This window comes from Pleurodeles waltl, chromosome 9, assembly GCF_031143425.1.
Source record: "Pleurodeles waltl isolate 20211129_DDA chromosome 9, aPleWal1.hap1.20221129, whole genome shotgun sequence".
NCBI lineage: Eukaryota > Metazoa > Chordata > Amphibia > Caudata > Salamandridae > Pleurodeles > Pleurodeles waltl.
Window position 1 is genome coordinate 391,447,471 of NC_090448.1, and position 13,446 is coordinate 391,460,916.

The 13,446-nt window shown below is 51.9% G+C and overlaps 1 protein-coding gene across 1 annotated transcript in view; it reads left to right on the top strand.

The window, feature by feature from the left end:
* The window catches only part of LOC138259375 (microtubule-associated proteins 1A/1B light chain 3C-like), a 56,166-nt gene that overhangs the window by 12,080 nt on the left and 30,640 nt on the right, over nucleotides 1-13,446 (top strand). The gene's annotated exons all lie outside the window — the stretch shown is intronic.

Here is a 13,446-nt window from a genome sequence, read left to right on the forward strand (position 1 = left end):
ATAGGATTAGCATAGGGCAATATGCACCAGACCAGAAAAGTGAGTCTCTTGCCATTTTTGCATATATGCTCCGCTTATATAGAGTTTGAAAGTTATGGTACTTTGTCAAAATTCGTAGGATGGTGTGTACTATATTTACAGTACCTTTTGACTATAATGCACTTGTAATATAATGGCGGGGAATCCACCCATTTTTACAGAGTTCCCACTACTGTCAAAAATTAGGTCTCTAGTTGGCAGAGGTTTGCACCCTGACCAAGTGGAAACGGTCCCACCACTCTAGTCAGGGTAAGTCCGATACACATCCTAAATTAATTTGTGCTCACTCTCTGGTAGCTTGGTGCACAGCAGTCAGTCTTAACTGTAAAGGCAAAGCACAGAAATTTAATGAAGACACCATTAAAACACTTTTTGTTTGTTTTTAGACGGGTTTTAGAAAAAAGGAAAACATTTATCTGTATCAAATAAGACCAAAGCGACAATCAGTAGATCAAGATATTAATGTTTTACATGATTAACTGTTAAAGTAGTGCTTAAATTAACTGTGCTTCTTTTAAAGCCTTTATGGTAATTCGTTTAGGCAAGAAGAGTGAAATGACAGGGTTGGAATCGGGACTCCAATGCGTCCTTGGCAGGTCTTGAGGAGACTGAAGTGCCACTGTCCCAAGTAGGTGGTGCACAACAGCAAATGATCAAATCCTTAAAGTCACTCTGGAGGGGACTTTAGGTTTCAGTTTGCAGGGCAGAGGTCTGCAGGCAGCAGGGCAGCACAGCACCACAGGGCAACAGCTCTTTGGGAACAGTCAGTCACAGCAGAGTGGCAATCTTCCTGGTGAAGCAACATTTACTCCAGCAGAGTTTCTTCGTAGCCCAGTAGTGTTAAAAATGGGGTCTCTAGTTGGCAGTGGTTTTCACTCTATCCAAATAGGAACCCTCACTGTAGTCAGGGTAAGGGAGTCACACAGCTAAGATAACCCCTGCTCACCTCCTTGGTAGCTTGGCACAAGCAGTCAAACTTATCTTACAGGCAACCTGTGAAGTATTTGTGTACTCACACTCGCACAGTGAAAACACCACAAAAGTACTCCACACCAGTGTAGAAAAATAGCCAATATTTATCGGAGTTAAACAAGACCAAACAACAACAATCTAACACACACAAACAAAGATGTCACTTTTAAAGAATTGCAAAGAGTCTTAATCCAGAGGAATCAATGATTTGTTTCTATTTAACCAAAAGTACCCGGGATGTATCAAAAACAAAGGTTTATGCGGGCCGCAGAGGAGGTGGGGCCATGGAAAACAAAGCGATGCATTAGTTCCTTATTGTGCAGGAGAAGTGATGCGTCTGTCCCTTACTGACAGAGGAGGTGATGCGTCGATTCTCTCCTCGCAGGACAGATGATGCGTTGGTTTCCGGTCACGCAGTCTTGGTTCCTTGCTGCGGTGTGGGGTTGATGCAAAAATGATGTCCAGGAACGATGCGTGGGAAAATCCAGACGCACAGGGATGATACAGCCGCTGTGGAACAGGCGCTGCGTCAGTTCTTATGCCGCAAGGCAGGCGCTGCGTCGATTCTTCTGCCACAAGCCCAGTGATGTGTTGATCTTCAGCCGCGGTGATTCAATCATGGATTTTCTGCCTCTGGACACCAGTTACCACAAAGGCCCAGGGACTGCATTTGTCACCACCAGGCAAGCCAGGACTCTCAGGCACTAGCAGATGAAGTCTTTGATGTCCCTGAGACTTCTTAAAAGGAGGTAAGCTCAGTTCAAGCCCTTGGAGAACCTTGAAAAGCAGGGTGTAGGAAGCATAGTCCAGTCCTTTCGCTCCCAGGACAGAAGCAGCAGGCTACCACAACAAAGCAACATGCAAATTGGCAGTTCCTCCTATAGCATGCAGCTCTTCTTCCTTGCAGACAGAATGTCCTCAGTCCAGAAGTGTTCTGAAGTTGTGGGAGGCCCAATACTTAATTTCTGCCTTGGGTAGGTCGCTTCCCCGCCGCTGCAGCTCCGCCTGCCCAGGCCCCTGCCACGTTTTTCCAGCGTTTTTCTCCTTTTTGGCGTCTTCCTCTTTGATTTTTCCTATTTTCTTTTTGCGCTCTTTCCCGCTGCTGCCACCCGTGCGGCCCGCCCCCCCTGCTCCGATTCGCTGACCTCCCTCCCAGCTGACCCCCTCCTCCCCCTTTCCCTCTTATGGCAGCCGCTGCGCGGCAGAGACAGCGACCCTTGACCCTTGGGTAGGTCGCTTCCCTGCAGCTCCGCCTGCCCAGGCCCCTGCTACGTTTTTCCAGCGTTTTTCTCCTTTTTGGCGTCTTCCTCTTTGATTTTTCCTATTTTCTTTTTGCGCTCTTTCCCGCCGCTGCCACTCGTGCGCCCCCCCCGCTCCCATTCGCTGACCTACCTCCCAGCTGACCCCTCCTCCCCACCTTCCCTCTTATGGCGGCCGCTGTGCGGCTGCGCGCAGCGGGTGCGCCAAAGGCGCGCCAAAGGCAAGCCCGTCTGTGCCTGGACCGCGCCCAGCGCCAGAACCCCGGCCCCCACCGCACTCAAAGCACCCGACTAAGATACGACGACGACGCCCTCAACACCGGACGAACAGCCACCTGCTACCAAGCCAGCCCTAAACGAACCCATGGACCCTTCACCTATCAAGCCTGCAAATACACATTCCTCCGATCCTGTAGACCACCCACCGGCCCTCGCAACAACAACCACCTCAAGTGCATCCTCCTCAACACACGCTCTGTCCACAAGCACGCCATCGAACTATGGGACCTCCTGGACACAACCGCACCAGACGTCGCCTTCATCACTGAAACCTGGATGAACGCCTCCTCGGCCCCAGACATCGCCATAGCCATCCCCGACGGCTACAAGATCGCCCGGAAGGACAGCATCAACCAAACCGGAGGAGGAATCGCCATCATCTACAGGAACACCATCAACATCACGACCACCACCGAAGACACACCCCTCGCTGCCGAACACATACACTTCCAGATCCACACCGACCCCAAAACCACCCTCAGAGGAACACTCGTCTACAGACCCCCGGGCCCACGCGCCCAATTCAGCGAAACCATCGCAGACTTCATCAGCCCGCACGCCCTAGCCTGACCAGAATACATCCTCCTCGGGGACCTGAACTTCCATATGGAGAAAAACGACAACAACAACACAGCCACCCTGCTCGACAACCTCGGACTCAAGCAACTGGTGAGCACCCCCACCCACACCGCTAGCCACACACTCGACATCATCTTCTCCGCCAGCAACCACGTCTCCTTCAGCCACTCCTCCGGACTACACTGGACCGACCACAGATGCGTCCACTTCACCTTCAAACGGGAGACTCACCACCATCACACACAACAAATCCCCCACAGACGCTGGAGCAAAATCTCCACAAAGCAGCTCCTTTCAACACTGAACCAAAACCCTCCAGCCAACATCACTGACGCCAACAACCCAGCCCACAGCCTCACACAGTGGATCACCAACTGTGCCGAAAACCTCACACTACTTCAAACCCCCCCCCCCCCCCCCCCCCCCCCCCCCCAAGCGGGACCAGCATCAGGAAACCCCCATGGTTCACGGCCACCCTCAAAGAATCTAAAAATCCTGCCAAACCCTCAAAAACCTGGCGCAGGGAACGAACCACAGAAAACATGACCGCCCTCAAGATCGCCACCCGTGAACACCACCAGCTGATCCGCTCCACCAAAAGGACATCTTTCAAAGAGCAACTAGACAACAACACCCACAACAGCAAGGAACTCTTCAACATCGTCAAACAGCTCTCCAACCCCAGCGCCAGCTCCAACGACATCACACCCTCGCAAGAACTCTGCAACTCCCTCGCTACGTTCTTCCACCAAAAGATCGCAGATCTACACGACCGCTTCGGACCCCAGACCCCGCCCCCTACCACCGAACCAGCAGCCCCCACCACTACACTCAGCTCCTGGACCCCCATCAGCTCAGAAGAGACCAGAAGCATCATGAACACCATCCACTCCGGCTCCCCCTCGGACTCTTGCCCCCATCACATCTTCAACAAAGCCGACTCCGTCATCGCCCCCCCATCTCCGGAACATCAACTGCTCGTTTGCATCAGCCATCTTCCCCGAGAGCTGGAAACACGCAGAAATCAACGCCCTCCTGAAAAAACCCACAGCAGACCCCAATGACCTGAAGAACTTCCGCCCCATCTCTCTTCTTCCCTTCCTGGCCAAGGTCATCGAGAAGACCGTCAATAAGCAGCTGACCACTTTTCTCAAGGCTAACAACTCGCTCGACCCATCCCAATCTGGATTTCGAGCCAACCACAGTGCAGTAACCGCCCTCATCGCAGTCACCGACATCAGGACTCTGATGGACAACGGAGAAACAACCGCCCTCATCCTCTTGGACCTCTCGGCTGCCTTTGACACCGTGTGCCATCGCACCCTAATAACCCGCCTCCGCACCACTGGAATCCTAGGACAGGCCCTAGGCTGGATCATCTCGTTCCTCTCCGACAGAACCCAGAGAGTCCTCCTCCCTCCTTTCCGCTCACAACCCACCGAGATCATCTGCGGCGTACCCCAAGGATCCTCGCTCAGCCCAACCCTCTTCAATATCTACATGAGCCCCCTCGCCGCCATGGCACGCAAACACAACATCAACATCATCTCCTACGCCGACGACACCCAGCTGATACTCTCCCTCACCAAAGACCCAACCACCGCCAAAACCAACCTACAGGAAGGAATGAAAGACGTCGCGGAATGGATGAAGCTCAGCCGCCTAAAACTGAACTCAGACAAGACTCAGGTCCTCATCCTCGGACAATCCCCTTCCGCCTGGGACGACTCCTGGTGGCCCACGGTGCTAGGCACCGCACCAACCCCCTCGGATCACGCACGCAACCTCGGATTCATCCTGGACCCCCTCCTCACAATGACCAAGCACGTCAACGCTGTCTCGTCATCATGCTTCAACACCCTACGCATGCTCCGAAAAATCTTCCGATGGATCCCCACCGAAACCAGAAAGACAGTTACCCATGCCCTCGTCACAAGCCGACTAGACTTGGAAACACCCTATACGCAGGCACCACCACAAAGCTTCAGAAACGTCTACAACGCATACAGAACGCCTCCGCACGCCTCATCCTCGACATTCCTCGCCACAGCCACGTATCTGCCCACCTGAAACACATGCACTGGCTCCCCGTCAACAAGAGTATCATCTTCAGGCTCCTCACCCACGCACACAAAGCACTCCACAACATGGGCCCCGAATACCTCAACAGCTGCCTCTCGTTCTACACGCCCACCCGTCGGCTCCGCTCAGCCTGCCTCGCTCTCGCCACCGTCCCACGGATCCGCAGAACCACCGCCGGAGGAAGATCATTCACCTACCTGGCGGCCAAAGCATGGAACTCCCTCCCCGCACACCTAAGAACTACCCAGGACCATCTCGCCTTCAGGAAACTCCTCAAGACATGGCTTTTCGAGTAGCAGTATCTCCCTCCCTTTTCCCCCCCCTCCCCCCCACCCCACCCTACCCCCCTCCAGCGCCTTGAGACCCTCTCGGGTGAGTAGCACACTCTATAAATGCACTGATTGATTGATTGAATCTTCAAAGGAAAGTCTTTGTAGTGCACAAGACCCTGCCTTTCCTGCCCTGGCCCCAGGCGCACTCCAGGGGGCTTTGTGTAAGGACAGGCACAGCCCTATTTAGGTGCAAATGTCCGCTCTCCCCTCTACGCTGGCCCAGGAAGACCCATCAGGTAATGCAGGACACACCTCAGCTCTCTTTGTGTGACTATCTAGGGTGAATTCACAAACAGCCCAACTGCCAATCTGACCCAGACATGTATTCAGCAGCCACACAGAGGCACAGAATGGTTAAGCAAGAAAAGACACACTTTTCAAAAGTGGCATTTTCAAACTTGCATTCTGAAAACCAATGTATTTTTAAATTGTGAGTTCTGTGACCCCAAACTCCATATCCCGATCTGCTCCTAATGGGCAACTACACTTAAAAGATATTTCAAGGCAATCTCCACGTTACCCTATGGGAGAGGGAGGCCATGCAATAGTGAGAACCCAATTTAGTAGTATTTCACTATCTGGGCATGTAAAACACACAAGTACAAGCCCTACCTTTTTTAAATACACTTCACTATACCAATGGGGCTGCCTTGGGCCTACCTTAAGGGTGACTTACATGTAGGAAAAAGGGAAGGTTTGCACCTGGCAAGTAGGTGCACTTGCCAGGTCCTACTGGCAGTAAATACTACACACACTGCAGTGGCAGGTCAGTCATGTTTATGGGGCTACTCATGTGGGTGGCACAATCGGTGCTGCAAGCCCACTGGTAGCTTTTGATTTACAGACCATGGGCACATCTAGTGCACTTTACTAGGGACTTACTGGAAAACCAAATACGCCAATCATGGGTAAACCAATTGCCTATACCATTTTTGACAGAGAGCACTTGCATTTTAGCATTGCAAAGAGTCCTAAAGCCAACAAAACGTGTCAGTAAGATACAAGGAAGAGGGCAAAACCCTGCAAAATGTGCCAGGACCAACAAATAGTGTACTGTCTTGGTGGGTCAAGAGGCCCAGTACTTATAGTAGAAAGTGCCTTTGATGTGGAGGAGGACTATGAAGGATTGCTCTGCAGTGCACAGGTCTCCCTGTCAGCTCAGTCTCGGCTCCAGACTATCAGTGGGGGGTAATCCGCCACTTTGCGTGGGCTCTGGTCACTAGCCTTTGAGAAGTGTGAGCCTTTCCCAACCTCCTCATCCGAAAGACCCATCAGTATTCAGAAGAATGCAGATGTAGCTGAGTATCCTGCGTTGTGGGTGCCTGAAGGGAAATGCACAAGTGTAACTGTCACCTAACCCCAGCCAGATATGGATTGGAGATAGGCTGTAGGCACACAGGGCAGACTGTGCAGAAAAATGTCTATTTTATAAATGTGGCATTTCTAAAATAGTAATAATAAATCCGACTTTACCAGTAAAGAGGATTTATTATTACCATTCCAGTGCTACTAAACATGATGTAACTACTCCTCTCAGATCAGGAATTAAAGCTTAACCCCTTGGGTGCCCAGGACGAGCTGGTCTCGCGCTCGACAATGGTTGCCCAGTGCCGAGGACGAGACCAGCTTGTCCTCCTCTGGGCCCCCTCATGGCCAAGCACCACTCTCCCCTGGGCAGGGATGGAAGGGGAATCGCTTCCCCTTCCACTCTGCCCCCCTGTGGCATCTGATGATACCACGGTGGGTGGGGGCGGGGAAGGCGTCATCAATTGTTGATGGGGCAGATCGAGATTGGCCTATTATAATTAGGCTGATTTCCCTCCCCCCACCCCCCGCCCAAAACGGGGGGGGGGCAGAAACCCTTAGACACCAGGAATCTTTTTTAATTGATTTTTTAAAATGTATTTTTCTATTTGTGTTATTATTTCTATAGGTGGGGAGTGACACCTTAGGCAATGGTCGTCGCTCCCCTGGTGACAAAACTAACTCTAGGCCATTTCTGCCTTGTGGGCAGATCGGGCTATTTGATTTGGCCGGCAGAAACACTAGGGATGGATATAGCAATTTCATGCAAGCGGAGCAACCCCTTTAGGCAAGTGTTATTCCCTTGGGGGGAAATTTATTTTATGCCATTTCTCCTCCCCTTGGGAGCAGATCGGTCTATTTCTGTTAGGCCGATCTGCCCGCGGGGGTGCAGAAACCACTTAGACACCAGGGATTGGCGAGTGTGTTTGGTTTTGGGGGGGGGAAGGCAGCCCCTTGGGCAAGGGTCGCTCCCCATGGGGGGCACATTACTATTGGCCATACCTGCCCCCCTTGGGGGCAGATCGGCCTATTTTTGGAAGGCTCATCTGCCCCCCCCCCCCCCCCCCCCTCGGGGGGCAGACAGCCCCCCGGAGACCAGGGAAGATTGGGGCCAAAGTTGTTCTGCCGGTGGGCAGATGGGGCAATTACACCTAGGGGGTGGGTGAGGGGGGCAGAAAGCCTACTAGATGCCAGGAAATAAAAAAATAAAAAAAATAGTGGGGTGGTGGCTACCAACCAGTATGAGTATGGTTATGCCCCCACCCTAACGGTCTTTCAGCTCTCCCCTGCACACTAAAACATCTTATCCCACGGCAAGGAAGAGGACATTTGATTATTTTGGGTTTTGGTTTTACATTTGGGCCATGAGAGCTTGTCTAACTCTGAAAATCGTCCCACTTGGAATGGCGAGGGCTGTACTTTTTGGACTTTGGGACGCTGCCATGTAAAAAAAAAAATCACAAGACCTAGACACATCTGAAAACTAAACATCTGGGTGAGTCCAGGTTGGTGTTCTTCACATGCACCCCACACAATTTGCTTACCCACAATGCCCTGCAAACCTCCAACGTTGCTGGAAATCACACATTTCCCCCACATTTTTGTGATGGAACCTTTCGGAATCTGCGGGAATCCACAAAATTCCTATCACCCAGCAATGTCTCATCTATACGCATAATAATTCTGCCCCATTTGTCCGCCTAAAAATGTTTTTATCAAACTGCCCTTTTGGACTCGCTTTGGTTCCCCCTCAATTTGACATGTTTGTGGCTCTTCCCTGTCACAGGCACTTGACCCACCTACACAAGTGAGGTATCATTTTTACCGGGAGACTGAGGGGAAAGTTGGATGGTAGGAAATTTGTCACGGTGCGGTGATCCCACACAGAAATGTGGGAAAAATGTGAGGTTTGCTGAGGATTCTCTTCCCCCCCATAGTGCGCAACACCCCTGAAGAGGGGCAGTAAATCATCGGGGGCTATTTTCAGCGATAGTAGTGGGCTGCAAGACTGCAGGCCTTGCTGTGGACAAGATGGCGCCACAGGAGCCTGTGGGCCTGCCTGGGCCCTGAGTGAGAGTCCACGACCAAGCAGCAGAAGAGCCAGGCAAGAAGATTGCAAGTGGGGTGCACCTGGTGGACCTCTGCCCGTCACTAAGGGGCTGCAGATAGCTGTGATGAAGATGGCACTGATGTGGGGGCTGGGCCTCCAACTCCTGGAGTTGAGGGCTGGTGCAGAGGAACCACTGCATGGTGGCGAAGGTCAGAGGACTGCCACAAGTGCCCGCAGAGGGGTGCACAGTAAGGTTGGGCCTAAATACGAGGCCTTGGGAGCATCGCGTGACCTGCCGTACGCTTTCATCCTACAGGACCAGCCCAGAGGTGTGGGGACCGGCAGGCCCTGAGGTGCTGTTGGGGGCCCGGTAAGAGTCTTATTCTACTGGACCTGGTGCTTGAAAGGGGGGGGGGGGCACGGCTCTGCCCTGTGAGCTGAATAATGGGAACAGCTCGTTGATGCATAGTGCAGGGGCCCAAAGACGAGGAGACTATTGTGGGTCCCTTGTGTAACCTGACAAGCCCTCAGCTGTAGTGCTTGCCAGGAACCACAGCAGCTAGGGGCCTTACAGTGAAAATGGGGGGGCCCCGCATACGGCATCACCCTCTGCCATCTGACCTGGAGTTTGGCTGGGGAGGGGACCTCCCCAATGCAGCATTGCTCCTGACCCCCTCAACTGCTTTTGTTTTGCCCGCATCCAATGTGAGGTTTCAGAGTATTATCGTCTTGGCTGCTCCCCCTCCAGCATTAACTGGAACACCTGCTCCCCCATAGATTGGGAGACTGGGGGCCAGCTGGCTTCATGCGTGGGTCCTCCCCTTGCCCCCTCCCCCCCTTTACTGTCTCCCCTCCTGCCTGATGGACACTTGCCACGTGATATTGGGGCCCCGTGAGAGAAGTAACAAAATCTGGATGCATTGGACGCAGAGGAGGTGGCCCCATTGGACTTATCCCCCTTCTTTGCCCTGGAGAGGGCACATAGGGTTCCAGCCCGAGCACCCGCCCACCAGGGGCACTGCCACGCCCTGTGGTGGCTCGTCTTCTTCACTTCAGAGATCGTGACCACATCCTGGCCCAAGCCAGGAAGAGAGAGGACCTCAAGATGAATACCAATAAAATCATGATCTTCAGACTTCACAAGAACCATTCAGAAGCAACTGGCCACATTTGTTGAAGCTAAGCATCAGTTACGCCAGATGGAAGTGCAGTTCCCCATGATATTTTTTGCTCGTAAACTGGTAATCACTCGGCAGGGGACACCATTCTTCCAAACTCCACAGGAGGCAAGGAATTTAATGAGGCAAATCTGCCAGCAGGACCAAGCCAGGATTCGCCTTGGAAAGTACGCAAAAAGCTCAGAAAAGTTCAACGCAAGAGATTGAGGCAACTGGAGACCCCAACTTATGCAGAAGCACACAGAGAACGACGACAAGCAACTAAGGATGTGGTGACTAAGTAGAAAGGGTCTGGAGACGCCCTTGTTGGTGGGGGAGGGAAAGTAGGGGCTGGAGGGTCCTGAGCCTCTGACCTCTCGAGCAGTGATAGTCCTCCAGAACCTTCAGATGAAGAACTACTTGTAGTCACGCCATGCACTGCAGTTTATTTATTTTGACCCAGCTGGCACCCTAGCAGAGCTCTGAGGTTTCATGTGATTGGTGTAAGGACTATTTCTCTGGGGGTATGTGATTGAATGTTTGTGTCTGTTTAGACCTGGGGGAGGGGGTTGAGGTACTGTCACAGTGATCCATTATATCAAGGGAGGTCTTCCCACGAATGTAGCACTATGGGATTGGCCTTTGAGCAGTTTTTTTTAGAATAACGCGGCTAATGGTTTTGCTGGGGGGGCTTGGCCCTAGTTTTCGTGGGGAGGCGGGAGTGTTGAGGTGTGTTGTTTTGTTTGAATGGGATCTTGGGTTGGTGTGTATCCCAAACGGTGCCTTTACACTTAGGGAGGAGGGACTACTCACTCCAGGTCGACTGTTAAATGATATAAGGGACCTACTAGACCACTGCAAGAACCAAACATGATGACTCCATCACTGTATGAAATACTCAGTTGCAACATAAGGAAAATGCACACAATGCACAAGAGACAGTCTCTTATATCTGAATAGAAGGGAAGTACACATAGCACTACTGCAGGAAACTCATATTCTTGCTAAGGAAGGGGAGGCCCTTCAGCATCAATGGAGCGGCCAAGTGTACTACATTACCTATTTGTCCTTCGTGAGAAGGGCACTCATTTGGATCTGCTCCTGGGTCCCTTTCCAACTTAGGTGCCAGGTGGTGGATCCGGTGGGATGTTATGTGGTGGTAACTGGACGACTGAACAGTGGGGATGCTGTGATTGGCAGTATGTATGGGCCCAACAGGAGGCCACCTTTTGTGGCTTTATCTAAGACCCTGGCTTTCCACTTAACAGGCTCTGTTCATATTTGGGGGGCAACTATAATTGTGTAGCGGACATGTTCAGGACTGCTCGCATACACCCCTGTGGGATATGCCGGTGCCACAAGTAGCCTGGGTGTTTTCTGCTTTGCAAGTGGAGAGGGGCTTGCTGGATTCCTGGCGTCTACATAACCCGGGCTTTCTGGACTATTCCTTCGTTTCCACCCTCCACGATTTACATGTGAGACTGGACACATTTTTATGTACACCTGAGCTTCATGAACGGGTACTTTCCACAGAGTAGCTCTCCAGCACTATATCTTCTGATGTTGGGCCTGGTGTGGGGGAGGGTACGCCCTGGAATCCCTATGTGGAAGATGCACCCAGAAGCTCTCGAAGACCCGGTCTTATGCGACACTAGAGGATTGGCCATTGAGCAGTATTTTGACGATAAGGCGGGATAAGCCTCTACTCTGCAGCTAGAGTGGGAGGCATTTAAAGCAGTACTCTGGGCTCGTTACATAGCTGAGTCGGTGGGAGTACGGAGGACCCTCCTGGTTGACCTCCTACAGGCAGAAGCAACCTTGCACTAGTGTGAACGATGTAAGCCTCATCATCCGGAGGTACAGCCTGAAGTTCTGGGTGCCAAGGTGCGAGTGGCACAGCCCACTGAAAGGCTTCATTGCTTCGATCACTAGGAATATAGGGTCCGAGTCCATGCCGAGGGAAACCGGATGGGGACTCTTCTTGCGTGGTTAGTGAACCCAGTCAAAAGGTGGGGGGGATACAGTGGTCGTGGAAAAAGATACTGCAGCAGGAGGTAAAGTATGCTGCCAGCGAGACCTAAACCGAGAATTCAGGAAGTACTGTACTGGGTTGTACAGCAGTCCTGGGTTGCCAGCTGCCGCCTTGATAGAGGCATTCTTAATGCCTCTAGCCTTGCCTGTGGTCTCTCCTGAAGTGGGAGAAGACCTGAGCAGAGATATTACCACACAAAAGGTGAATGCGGCTATGAAAACCTTGGCCTGGAACAAAACGCTGGGGACAGAAGGTCTCTGGTGGAATTTTTTTCCACCTATGGTGAGAGACTGGCCACCAAGGTGACCGAACTATATAAAGTGGGTGAGAAACACTGGACAGCTCCCTCAGTCCATCTGGAAAGCCCTAATGGTGCCGTTGCTGAAACTGGGTAAGACAGCCACTGACACACGAGCCTACCGCCCTCTCTCCATAATGGACACAGACTACAAAATCTTGAGTAAAATGTTGTCCTCCCGACTACACTCCGACATGCCTGCCCTTATACATTGGGATCAAGCGGGCTTTATCCCGGGTTGCAATACAGCTCACAATATCTGCAGGCTCCTTGAGATCTTGGAGGCTACTGCAGATGAAGATGCCAGTTCTGTGATCTTTGCCATGGATATAGAGAAGGCATTTGACTTTTGGAATGGCCTTCACTTTATAGTCTAATAGAACAATGTGGCCTGGGTCAGGGGTTAATTTCCTGGACTAAGCTACTATATACAGATTTCACAGGCAGGGTTAGAACAGGGCACAGGATCTTAGAGAGCTACAACGCCGAGAGAGGCACCTGTCAGGGTTAGCCCCTATCACCCCTGCTCTTCGCACTGGCAATGGAGCTCCTGGCATATGTTGCTGTTTCGGTACTTCATCTGGCCTCGGAGTTAATTAGAATAAATCCTGTTTATTCCCTGTGCGGTCCACTAGTTTACCTCTGAAAGGGTTGGGGCCCCAACAATTGGAGCTCTGTTGTCTACCATTTTTAAGAGTCCACATTTATCATAGCACAAGAGACCTCTTAGAGGGCAATGTGGGTTGAGCAATTCGTGCTCTTAAAGCCAGTACTGAGTTCTGGCCGCCGCTCCCACTGTCGGTAGTGAGATGGGAGGCCCTTGGGACTCTACCAGTGTGGATTCCCCGGACTTACTTTCGAGCCATAGACTCGCTAATCCTAAACTTCCTCTGGGGCACCAGACGTCAAATAGTGGCTCTATATTCCCATCAGAGGGTGACATTGGCAGGAGGCCTCACGTCCCCGGAATTGGAGTTCTATTATTTGGTAGCCAAATTGCAATGGCTGACGCAGTGGGTGGTGGGACGGCTTACAGAGGGTGGAGAAGTGTTCCTGGCGCAC